The 10,507-nt window shown below is 37.3% G+C and overlaps 1 long non-coding RNA gene across 2 annotated transcripts in view; it reads left to right on the top strand.

Moving 5' to 3' along the window:
- The first annotated feature begins 1,882 nt into the window (after positions 1-1,882).
- LOC141500565 (uncharacterized) overlaps positions 1,883-10,507 on the top strand; it is a 93,662-nt gene continuing 85,037 nt past the window's right edge. For both annotated transcript variants that reach the window (XR_012471966.1, XR_012471967.1), the window contains exon 1: positions 1,883-1,944. This is a non-coding gene — a long non-coding RNA (uncharacterized LOC141500565). The remainder of the gene's footprint in view (positions 1,945-10,507) is intronic.

Genomic DNA, 10,507 nt, shown 5'->3' with positions numbered 1-10,507 from the left:
TAATGTAGGTAGAGTAGATAGGGGGTGTTTGTGCATCACGTGTATGTGTATACATACATATGTTTTTTGTGTAGATACTCTATGTACAGTGTTGGTACAGTATATGTGTATTATTGTGTTTAGATCGTGTCCAAGCGGGTTAGGAGAGAGTTTATTTGTAGAGTATATGTGTATGTATAAAGATATAGCGTGTTCGGTAAATCCGCGTATGTGCAGGTCTACATTCTCTTGCCTAGGTTCACCAGGATAGGTCAGTAGAGGTTGACAAGTTTGCCTGGAATTTCTCGTCAAATGAGGTACTAACGCAACCGAGCTCCCCCCCCCCCCATCTCACATCCGAATGAAATATATTTTCTGGCATAACAACAGAGTTTAGAAGCGTAATGCATTCTTCACGCCGAGTTCGCTCACTCGCTCTCTCTTGCAGCCCCCCTCCCCCTTTCCTCCAGCTCAGCTATGACAATGGAGGGAATCAGCAGAAGGTGAGGACGGAGGAAAGGGGAAGGGAGATCGTGTCTCCCCCACCCTCCATTCTCTTCCACCACTATCCTATCTACCCTTAGCCTTATGTGAATTATTAACATATGTTTAATAATTCATATTATTATTAATAATAATAGCCAATACATAAATAACAGCGGTGAGGGTGGTGGTGGTGGTGGTGGTGGTGGTGGTGGTGGCGCCTTGGTATGGCTAATGAAAAAAAATGGGAAAATCACTTTCGGGCGTGAGTTGCTCCCGAGTCTTTCCTTCTCTACGGGCAAATTGTGCTGCTGGTCTTGGGGCAGGCGCGAATTTTAATAGGATTCCCCCCCCCCCCATCCCGCAACTGTTTTTTTTTTAACCACCCTTCTCCCCATGATCCTTCCACATTTGTCACCCCACCCGAGCAAAATAAATAGAATTAAAAAGAAATCACCTACCCCGGCAGCTCTCCAGTTGGTGGAGCGGGAGCTGTCCGCCTCTGGGCTTCTCGCTGCTTTTCCTGCTTTCGCTCGTCTTTGCTTCTCAGAAAAAGACTGTTGAATTTATTGTGTATTTTCAAAATTAAATAGCACCCCCACACACACATAAAATTCAAGAGATTTAATAAACCCAGACCGGGACTCCTATGGGGTCACCTCGGCTCCTGTCAGCAACAGCTGAGGCTGGGAAGCTTTAACTTAGTCTTGGACCCCAAGCTGGTCAGTTTTGCTGCCCCTATCCTGGCGGGGCAACGAGATACAAAAGTAATGTGAAAAATGCTAAGTTCTAATCATTCCGTTTTCAAATTCTCAACATTTGTTTATCTAGTGTACAACTTATCTGAGAAGCATAGCCGTTTATAGACATGTCCACATACATATCCAGTTTTTCACCATAACATGTACGATGGCATCATATTATTGTGCATAGAGTATATGCCAGAGACGAAGAATAATTCACATACAATTCTACGTGTGAATACGAAAGAGTGCGAGCATAATGTAGGTAGAGTAGATAGGGGGTGTTTGTGCATCACGTGTATGTGTATACATACATATGTTTTTTGTGTAGATACTCTATGTACAGTGTTGGTACAGTATATGTGTATTATTGTGTTTAGATCGTGTCCAAGCGGGTTAGGAGAGAGTTTATTTGTAGAGTATATGTGTATGTATAAAGATATAGCGTGTTCGGTAAATCCGCGTATGTGCAGGTCTACATTCTCTTGCCTAGGTTCACCAGGATAGGTCAGTAGAGGTTGACAAGTTTGCCTGGAATTTCTCGTCAAATGAGGTACTAACGCAACCGAGCTCCCCCCCCCCCCATCTCACATCCGAATGAAATATATTTTCTGGCATAACAACAGAGTTTAGAAGCGTAATGCATTCTTCACGCCGAGTTCGCTCACTCGCTCTCTCTTGCAGCCCCCCTCCCCCTTTCCTCCAGCTCAGCTATGACAATGGAGGGAATCAGCAGAAGGTGAGGACGGAGGAAAGGGGAAGGGAGATCGTGTCTCCCCCACCCTCCATTCTCTTCCACCACTATCCTATCTACCCTTAGCCTTATGTGAATTATTAACATATGTTTAATAATTCATATTATTATTAATAATAATAGCCAATACATAAATAACAGCGGTGAGGGTGGTGGTGGTGGTGGTGGTGGTGGTGGTGGTGGCGCCTTGGTATGGCTAATGAAAAAAAATGGGAAAATCACTTTCAGAAGCTCAGCAAAAATTCAGTTTATATAGAGTATCACTATCTCTCACTCTCTCCTAACCCGCTTTTCCTGGCTAACTCTTTAGCGCTTTGACCCAAACCCAGCAAAGAACTTCTTTCTTGCCTAGAAGAGAAAAGCCTCGTTGAGTTCACATTTCATCGTTCCCCCTTTCCCCCCATCATACAGGGAAGCGGTATTTTGGATGCTAGAGATTGCTGACCCTCAGTAGGGACTACAATGCTTCCCTTCCTTAGCAAACTACAAAGGGTCCTCTCTGAAGAAGGGAAAAAAAGATCAAGGAGAAGCTCTGCCTCCCAGCGTGCACTAGCTGGCCCGCCCAGATAGAGGCAGCACCTGATACTAAGAGCACAGGGCCACTTCACTCCCCTTTAAAACTGAATAACCCAGTGCAACAGCCACCATGGTGAAAACATCGATCTATTAAAGGCGCAGAACTTGATTCCTTAGCATTATGTACTTTTCTGCAACAGCAAACTTTTGTGCCTATAATAAAGCAGGGAGATGTCCCAAATGAATGCCAATTAAAGGAATAGTACTGAAAACAGAATCATTCTATTATTTGCCTAGAAACTCCCTTTAAAAGATCCCAAATATGCTAATAAGACTTGGACTTGGGGGGGGGGAGGTAGAATCATTCTGTTCATCAAACAAAAATTAAGTGTAGCTGTAATGAATTATTAGCTAAAACGTTTTCTTTCAGTGCTATTTTATTTTCACAATGGGGATGGATAATGGAAAGGGTGGTGTCCCTTTTAGGGAGTCTAGGTGTTCGATTCTTGTACCAATTCTGCTTTAGTCCTGGTATGATGGTCAGAGTTATTTTGGGGCTTATCGCCTAGTGACAGGGTCAGCTATGTTCTTAACTTTTGTCTTCTGTTTTCTAACTAAATAAGAAGACTTCAAAACATGTAGGTTTATAGGATCATAAATTTCAAGCTAGAAGAGATTTCAGCGAATCTGACAAATTCAGAGAATCATAAATTTAGAGCTGGAAGAATCTTCAGAGGTCATCAAGTCCAACCCCCTTATTTTACAGATGAGAAATAAGACTGACATAAATAGGTAGCAAGTGGCAAAACTGAGATTCTAACTCAGGTTCTCAGGCTCCAAATCCAGTACTCTTTCTGTAGATGTTATCTCATTTGATCAGCACATCTTTCTATGAAGCATTTCATAAATTTGAAGGAGACCCCAGAACCCAGATATCCTTTACTTTAATTCAAATATGGACAGAAATGAACTCTACAAACTTGAATTGAATACTGTCAGTGGTAAGGATTATACTCCTATAAGTTATACCATTCCATTTTTTGATAGCTCTGTTCCTCAGCTATGCCTTATGTTGGAAAAAATGTTTCTCTTCCTCATCTATTCATTACTCCTAATTCTGCTCTCTGGAGTCAAGGAAAATATGAAACTATATTGGAATGTACTGACTAGGGGGATCCAAAGTTAGAAAATATTGAGATTTTAAATACTAAGAGACACTTATTTGTTGTTTGATCCTGGGCAAGTCATTTAACTTCTTTTGGTATCTGAGTCTTTATTGATAAAATAGAAATAAAATACCTGTAGACCTTATCTGATAGAGTTGCTGTGAGAATCAAATAAAATAATGTATATAAAACACTTTAAAAAATCTTAAAATGTGATGACTACATTAGGCAATGTGGCAAAATCAGCCAACCATTGATTCAAGAAAATGCAGGTTCAAGGCTTGCCTTTGTTACATAAAGGCTAGGTAAGTCAATTAACCTCTCAGTGCCCCCTAGGCAACTCTCTTAAACTGTAAATTGCAGATTAGGTGCCTAATTGTGCTGATAGATAGAATTTATTCAAGTTTCCCTAACACTCAAGTCATAGGTATAATCATTAAAAAGATCTAAATTACTATTTTCCTTCACACTTATATCATCACTTCAAATCCTTAAAGATAACAATCATGTTCTCCACTGTCATATCTTCCCCAAATTCAGCATCTTCAATTATTTCAAGACTTCTGGTCTCTGGTTCTCTCACTATCCTGACAGTCTCTGGATTACACCAAATCATTACTTTTTTGTTTGTTTCGTTTTCCAAAAACGTTCCTTCTAGAATCCAACATAATATTCCAAGCCAGGGCAGAGTTGGTAGGACAAATAATATCAAAATTTTATGTTTGAGGATACTGAGAGTGAGTGAAAAGAATGCACTTAAAGTAACCTTCTAAGGAAGTAGTGGAGCCAGGACTTCAACATCAACTATTTTCTCCATTCCATAATCTCTATAATGCTTTAATTTCTACAGAGATTTTGTCTCTGAGTCTACTCTACCAAAAAAGCTGTCCCTACCCAACTGCCCCCATTGATTCCTGAGTAGGCAAGGTTGTATAGTGACTAGAGTGTTGAAGATCTAAGTTCAAATCCTTTTTCAGACAAATAATAAACTTGAAATTCTGGGCATGACTTCTTTTAACCTTAGTTTCCTTATCTATAAATGAGGATGATAACAATTGCACCTATCTTACTAGACAGTTGGGAGACTCAGATAAAATAATATGTTTCATGCATTGCAAACCTTTGAAGTATTATATATGAACTCTATTATTCTTAAGAATTTACTTATCACTTGAGGTTTAGCTTATTTCTATACTCTCCATGAAGCCTTCTGAGTCTGCTCCAATTTTAAAGATGCCTCCTTTTTCTGACCTCCTCCAACCCAAATTGTCTGAACCAGTTTATTTTTGGCATGTAAACTGCATACTTGAATTAATCACTAATTGTTTCCTGTGCATCTTGTTTTTTCTCTGAGGACAAGGTTTTTGTCATTTCCTTACTTCCTTCTGGAAGAACTGGACATAGAGCTAGTTCACTATCAATAAAGAATGCTTTCATTTAATAACTAATTCTTGGCTTATCTGACTTTGTGCTGGTAGATTGCATTTGTGTGTGTCATCTTTGTCCCAACACCTCCTGTGTGGGGAGGATTACTTTACCTCAAACATTTGCCCTATAGTCTGTGGGAAACTGCCTTTGTGAAGTAAAGAGAGGAGGGAAGGAAAGGGCAGCAGTGGCTATTTCTCCTAGTTACTTCTCAGAACTCTGGCCAGGCCTCCTGGGGAATTTGCCAGATTGCTGAAGGGAATCCAGAACAGGGCTAGGCATACAGGAGGTACCCAGGAAATGTTTACTGGATGGTTGTCTCCATCCTTAAAGTTCTCTCCCTCTTCAAACTACCTTATATTTATTGATTTGTGAATTTGGAATGGACCCCTAGTATAATATAAGCTCCTTGAGAGCTTACATCCTTCCTTCCTTTTCTGTCTCTCTCTTTTCCTTTCTTTATCTCCTCTTTTCAATGTCCAGTGGATGCTTAATGTAGATGAAGTATTCTATCATTCATCTAGTCAACCAACCAAGGAGCCAACTAACCATCCAGTATGTACTCAATGTCTCTGGCCAGAGAAAAAAGCATTTATTAAGCAAAGCAAAACAAATAAACAAACAAAACCCCAAACCTCCATCTCAAAGAGCTCACAGTCTAATGGGAGATTCAATAAGAACAGGAATAATACAAGCAAGATATGTAGAGCTAATCTCAGAGGTAGGATTTTAAGATTAAGGAGAATTTGAAAAGGCTTCTTGAAGAAAGAATATTGGAATGAATTCCAGATATACGGATCATCCAAAGAAAATGCCTAGGTTAGTTTTCAAAAGAAGAAATTAAAGCTATCAATACTCAGATGAAAAAATGCTCCAAATCACTAATAATTAGAAAAATATAAATTACAACAACTCTGAGGTACCACTTCACATTCATCAGATTATTAATATGACAGAAAAGAAAAATGACAAATGCTGGAGGTTGTGAAGAAATGGGGCATGGTAAAATTTTGAACTGGTCCAATCCTGCTGGAAAATAATTTGTAGCTATGTCCAAACGGCTATAAAACTGCATACTCTTTGACACAGCAATACCACTACTAGGTTTATATTCCAAAGAGATACACAAAGGGAAAAGAACCCATGAGTACAAAAACATTTCTAACAATTCTTTTTGCTGTAGCAAAAAACTGAAAACAGGAAGAAAATGTCCATCAACTGAAAAATGACTGACAATGTGATAGCACAAGCCTTAGACATGGAAAACTTCAGTTGGCTCACTACTACCTCTAGTATAAAATTCAAAATACTTGTTTTGGCAGAGACTTCTACAATTTTTGCTCTTGTTTATCTATTCAGTCATTTTATATTACTACCCTTTGCTACAGTCAAACTGGCCTGCTGAGTTTTTTTCCCTTAGTAGTCCATGTTCTCTTTCTATGTCTTTACATAAAATGCCTTTACATTTTTATATCTAACATTTATATTGTACTTTAAACATTGAAAAACACTTTATCCTCTCATTTGATCCTCACAACAACTTGATGGAGACAGGTGCTCTTATTAATAGTCCCTTGTTTCTGGAATGAATTACCTCCTTACTTTCACTTTATAGAATAATTTAAGTGATATCTCCTGAAGTCTTGATTCTATCAATTAGTAGCTTTATATCCCTCTTGAAATTACTTTGTATATATTTTCTTTTTACTTGCTTAAATAGAAGGCAGCAAGATGACTTGTTTAAATAGAAGGCAGCTAGGTGAATTCTGGATCTGGAGTTAGGAAGATTGAAGTTTAAATTTTGCCTCAGATGACAGCTTTGTGTCCCTAGACAAGACAATTAACTTTGCTGTGCCTCAGTTATCTTATCTGTGAAATGGGGATGAAAAATATGCCTATATTGTTTGGTGCTCATGAATATAAAAAGAGAAAATATTTTAAAAATATTTTGCAAGCCTTAGACTGCCATGTAAATATTAACTATTATCATTATTATGTAACAGTTATATTCCTCAGTAGAATATAAGCTCCTCGTGGGCACAACTAATTCATGTTTGTTTTTTTCTTAATATCCTTTGCTTTTGGCTTAACACTTTCTTCATGGCAGGCATTTAATAAATGTTTGTTGAGCTAAAAAATGAATAAATTCATCATTTGTGAAAATTTTTTCTATATTTAAATTCTATATGACCCAGTAGAACTGAATGACACATTTCCAGAATGTCAGAACCTATGAATCAATAACTACGGAATGAGTTTGCTGATAATTCTATCTAGGAAAGGGTACCTGGAAGACTCCTTTTGTTGCTCTCTACCCCTAAAAGTACACATAACCCTATTACTCTGGGAAGGGAAAGCAAGGAAGAATTTTCCCCTGTCTAGTTTCTACCCACAATCTATCGAGAGGGAGTTTCAGAAATATAGGATTTTATTTCAGTTCTCAATCTTATCTTCCTTCCTTTTAAATAGGTATAGACATACATATAAAAGTAGTTATAGCTTGAGATTACTAAAGAAAACAAAAGGGGGGGAGGTGGATCTAGGTGTACAGTCAAAGAATCATATCCTGGAACTGGATAATCACTTCATTTTTTTTGGATTTCAGTTTACTCATTTCTAAGATCTCTTTCTTGTAATATTTGTAATAAACTCTTCCTTGTCCATATCACAGGGATATGAGACTCATGGAGGATTAAAGGATATGTCAAGTTATACAAATATAAAGGATAATTATTGATAAGAAATTTAAGGCAGTTAGGTGGTATAGTGAGTTTTCATTTATTGATATATAATTTAGAATTAATAACTGATCTTCAGAAGAATAAGTAAAGCTAGATATATGAGTCTGAGAGTTATTTTGAGAGAAATACAAAGTGATCAGCTCATCAAGTAAGAGACCAAAGACAGAGAAGAGAGTCCAGAACTAATCTTAAAACTATTCTGGTGCTGGAGCTAGACATGCAAAGGAGACTGAGGAGTGAGTTAGCCAGAGAGGTAGGAGGGAAACCAAGAGAAAGCAATATCACAAAAACTCAGGAGCTATCAATAGCATTTAATGTTTCAGAGAAGTCAGGATGGATAAAGATTGAGGAAAGATCAAATAATTAACTCAAAGGAAAGAAATTCAAATGGAGGAATATATCAGTCAACATAGATAGACTTTTTGGGAAAGATTTTGATCAGAAGACCATGTTGGCACTTTCATCTTGTCTTATGTTGTGTAGGTAATTATACATCCTAAGGATAAATCTAATTAATAAAGGATTTGTATAGAATCAGTGTTCAATGAATAATTTTCTAAAAGTTTTCATATGTGAAAATAAACCTTTCCTGGCATGGTCAAAAAGGGTACCAGGGTCAGCTGTCTATTTTCATGAGTCCAGTTCAAAAAACTTCCAGTCCCCCCTTTTTTTACCTTCCTAAGAGGTGTTGCTGTAGCAAGTCCATTTTATTGTGATGTTTTCCTAATTAGTTTTTAATTATGTTAATTTATTGTAGACGAGCTCTGAGGTTTTCAGACATTATACTCACTTTAGAAACTGAAATAATAAATTGTGTTTATTACACAACAGCAGTTGATAAATTCTTCCTCAGCATGGCCATAATAGGTCTGTAAACAATAAATGGACAAACAACTCTTCTCAGACATTTTTGGTTCTCCTTAAGATTCCTGAAACTCCTTACCATGATCACCACAGAACATCTCTATTCTCTGTCTTTACCTCAAAGACCCACCCATTAGTTCTCAGAAATAAACTTCCTGTCTGTCACTGGAGGTTTGTAAACAGAGGCTGAGTGACCACTGGTCAAGGAAAATGAATAGGATATTTCTGAACTGAATGGACACATTGGTATAGATGACTTCCATATTTGGGAGATTTTCAATTTTTATCAGTCCTGTTATTCCAGAATGTAAGAATCAAATACCTGAAATAAGACTGTTCTTTATGGGCCCAGATAATTACCCCAACAGAGGCATCAAGAGATAATTTGGGGAGGTTGAATTCAACAGAATAACAGGTACATAAGACAAAGCTGAAAAAAACAACCTTAGAGGTCATTTAGTCCAATCTCTTCACTGTGTAGATAAAAAAACTGAGACCTAGAGAGATTGAACAATTTGCCAGAGGTCAGAGATGGAATTCAGAACCAAGCACTATTACTTCAGATCCAGTGCCCTTCCCACTATTCCCATTGATGCATCAAGGCCCAGGTCACTTACTCCTTCAATATGAGGTTCTGAATATTTTTCCTTTTATTTCTTCCTTTACGAATGTTTTTCAGCGCACAATTTCTAAGGATATTTTTTCCCTTGAATAGTAGTTGCTACTTTTTGTAAGTGAATTTTTAAAAATTCAACAAAGCCTTTCATTCCTTTTCTTCTCCTCCAAAATAAAACACTTGAGAACAAATTCACTCTTTTGATGGCTTCTTGCCCTATTTTTTTCAGGTTCAAGACTTCCATGTTTTTTACATTCTTTATAGGAAGTTGTTTAAAAATGTTCTTTGTAATCAGTCTTTTGAGGATCAACATTTTTTTTCTTCTGAAGTCCAACCAATGGAGAGATCTGTCATTTTTCCAAATTTCATCATTAAAAAGTCACCATTTCTATTTTTGTTTCATTTTGTTTTTAATTTCTATAACTTTTATTTAATACATTTTTGATCATTAGTTTTTCTAGGAATTGAGGACAAGAACAAAAACCTTTTGGCCTATAATGACTAGTTATATAGTATTTGGTAAACATAGAACTAGATTAAGTTTCAAAACTTCATTCAGTCAACAGCATTTATTTTTAAGTGTTGAGGATGCAAAGACAAGGACAGTATTTTTTACTTTACTGAGTTGTAGAGGAATTTGTGGATGGGTATAAGAGGGAAATTTTGTTGCAAGGCCAAAAGAAGAAGAATCTTTGATTTTTCTTGTTTCAATATTCTTCTTCTAGTCACATTCAGTTTTTTTTTTTAGACAGGCAAATGGGGTTAAGTGGCTTGCCCAAGGCCACACAGCTAGGTAATTATTAAGCATCTGAGATTGGATTTGAACCCAGGTACTCCTGACTTCAAGGTCGGTGCTTTATCCACTATGCCACCTAGCCGCCCCCACATTCAGTTTTAAAGTTTATTAAAACATATAGCACATGAACAGAAACTTGATTTCTGACAGATTTCTTGCCATTGTACAGACCAGTCATTTGTTGATATGGATTATACATTTGAACTCAGAAGGAATCTTGGAGGCCATCAAATCTAAAAACTCTCCCTCATTTTTTTTCTCATGTGGAAACATGCCTAAAGTCATACCTCTAATATATGCCTAAGTCTGGATTTGAATTGAAGTCCTCCTTCAATCATTGGACCATATCAGCCACGTAGAATTGAAGCTGGGAGAGAGAAGAAAATCCAGACAGAAGGAGTAGTGTAAGGGTAGTAGAAACGTT

The sequence above is a fragment of the Macrotis lagotis genome, chromosome X (assembly GCF_037893015.1).
Source record: "Macrotis lagotis isolate mMagLag1 chromosome X, bilby.v1.9.chrom.fasta, whole genome shotgun sequence".
In the NCBI taxonomy this organism is placed as follows: domain Eukaryota; kingdom Metazoa; phylum Chordata; class Mammalia; order Peramelemorphia; family Peramelidae; genus Macrotis; species Macrotis lagotis.
The sequence above is the reverse complement of the archived record's forward strand: the minus strand, read 5'-3'. Positions and strand labels throughout refer to the sequence as shown.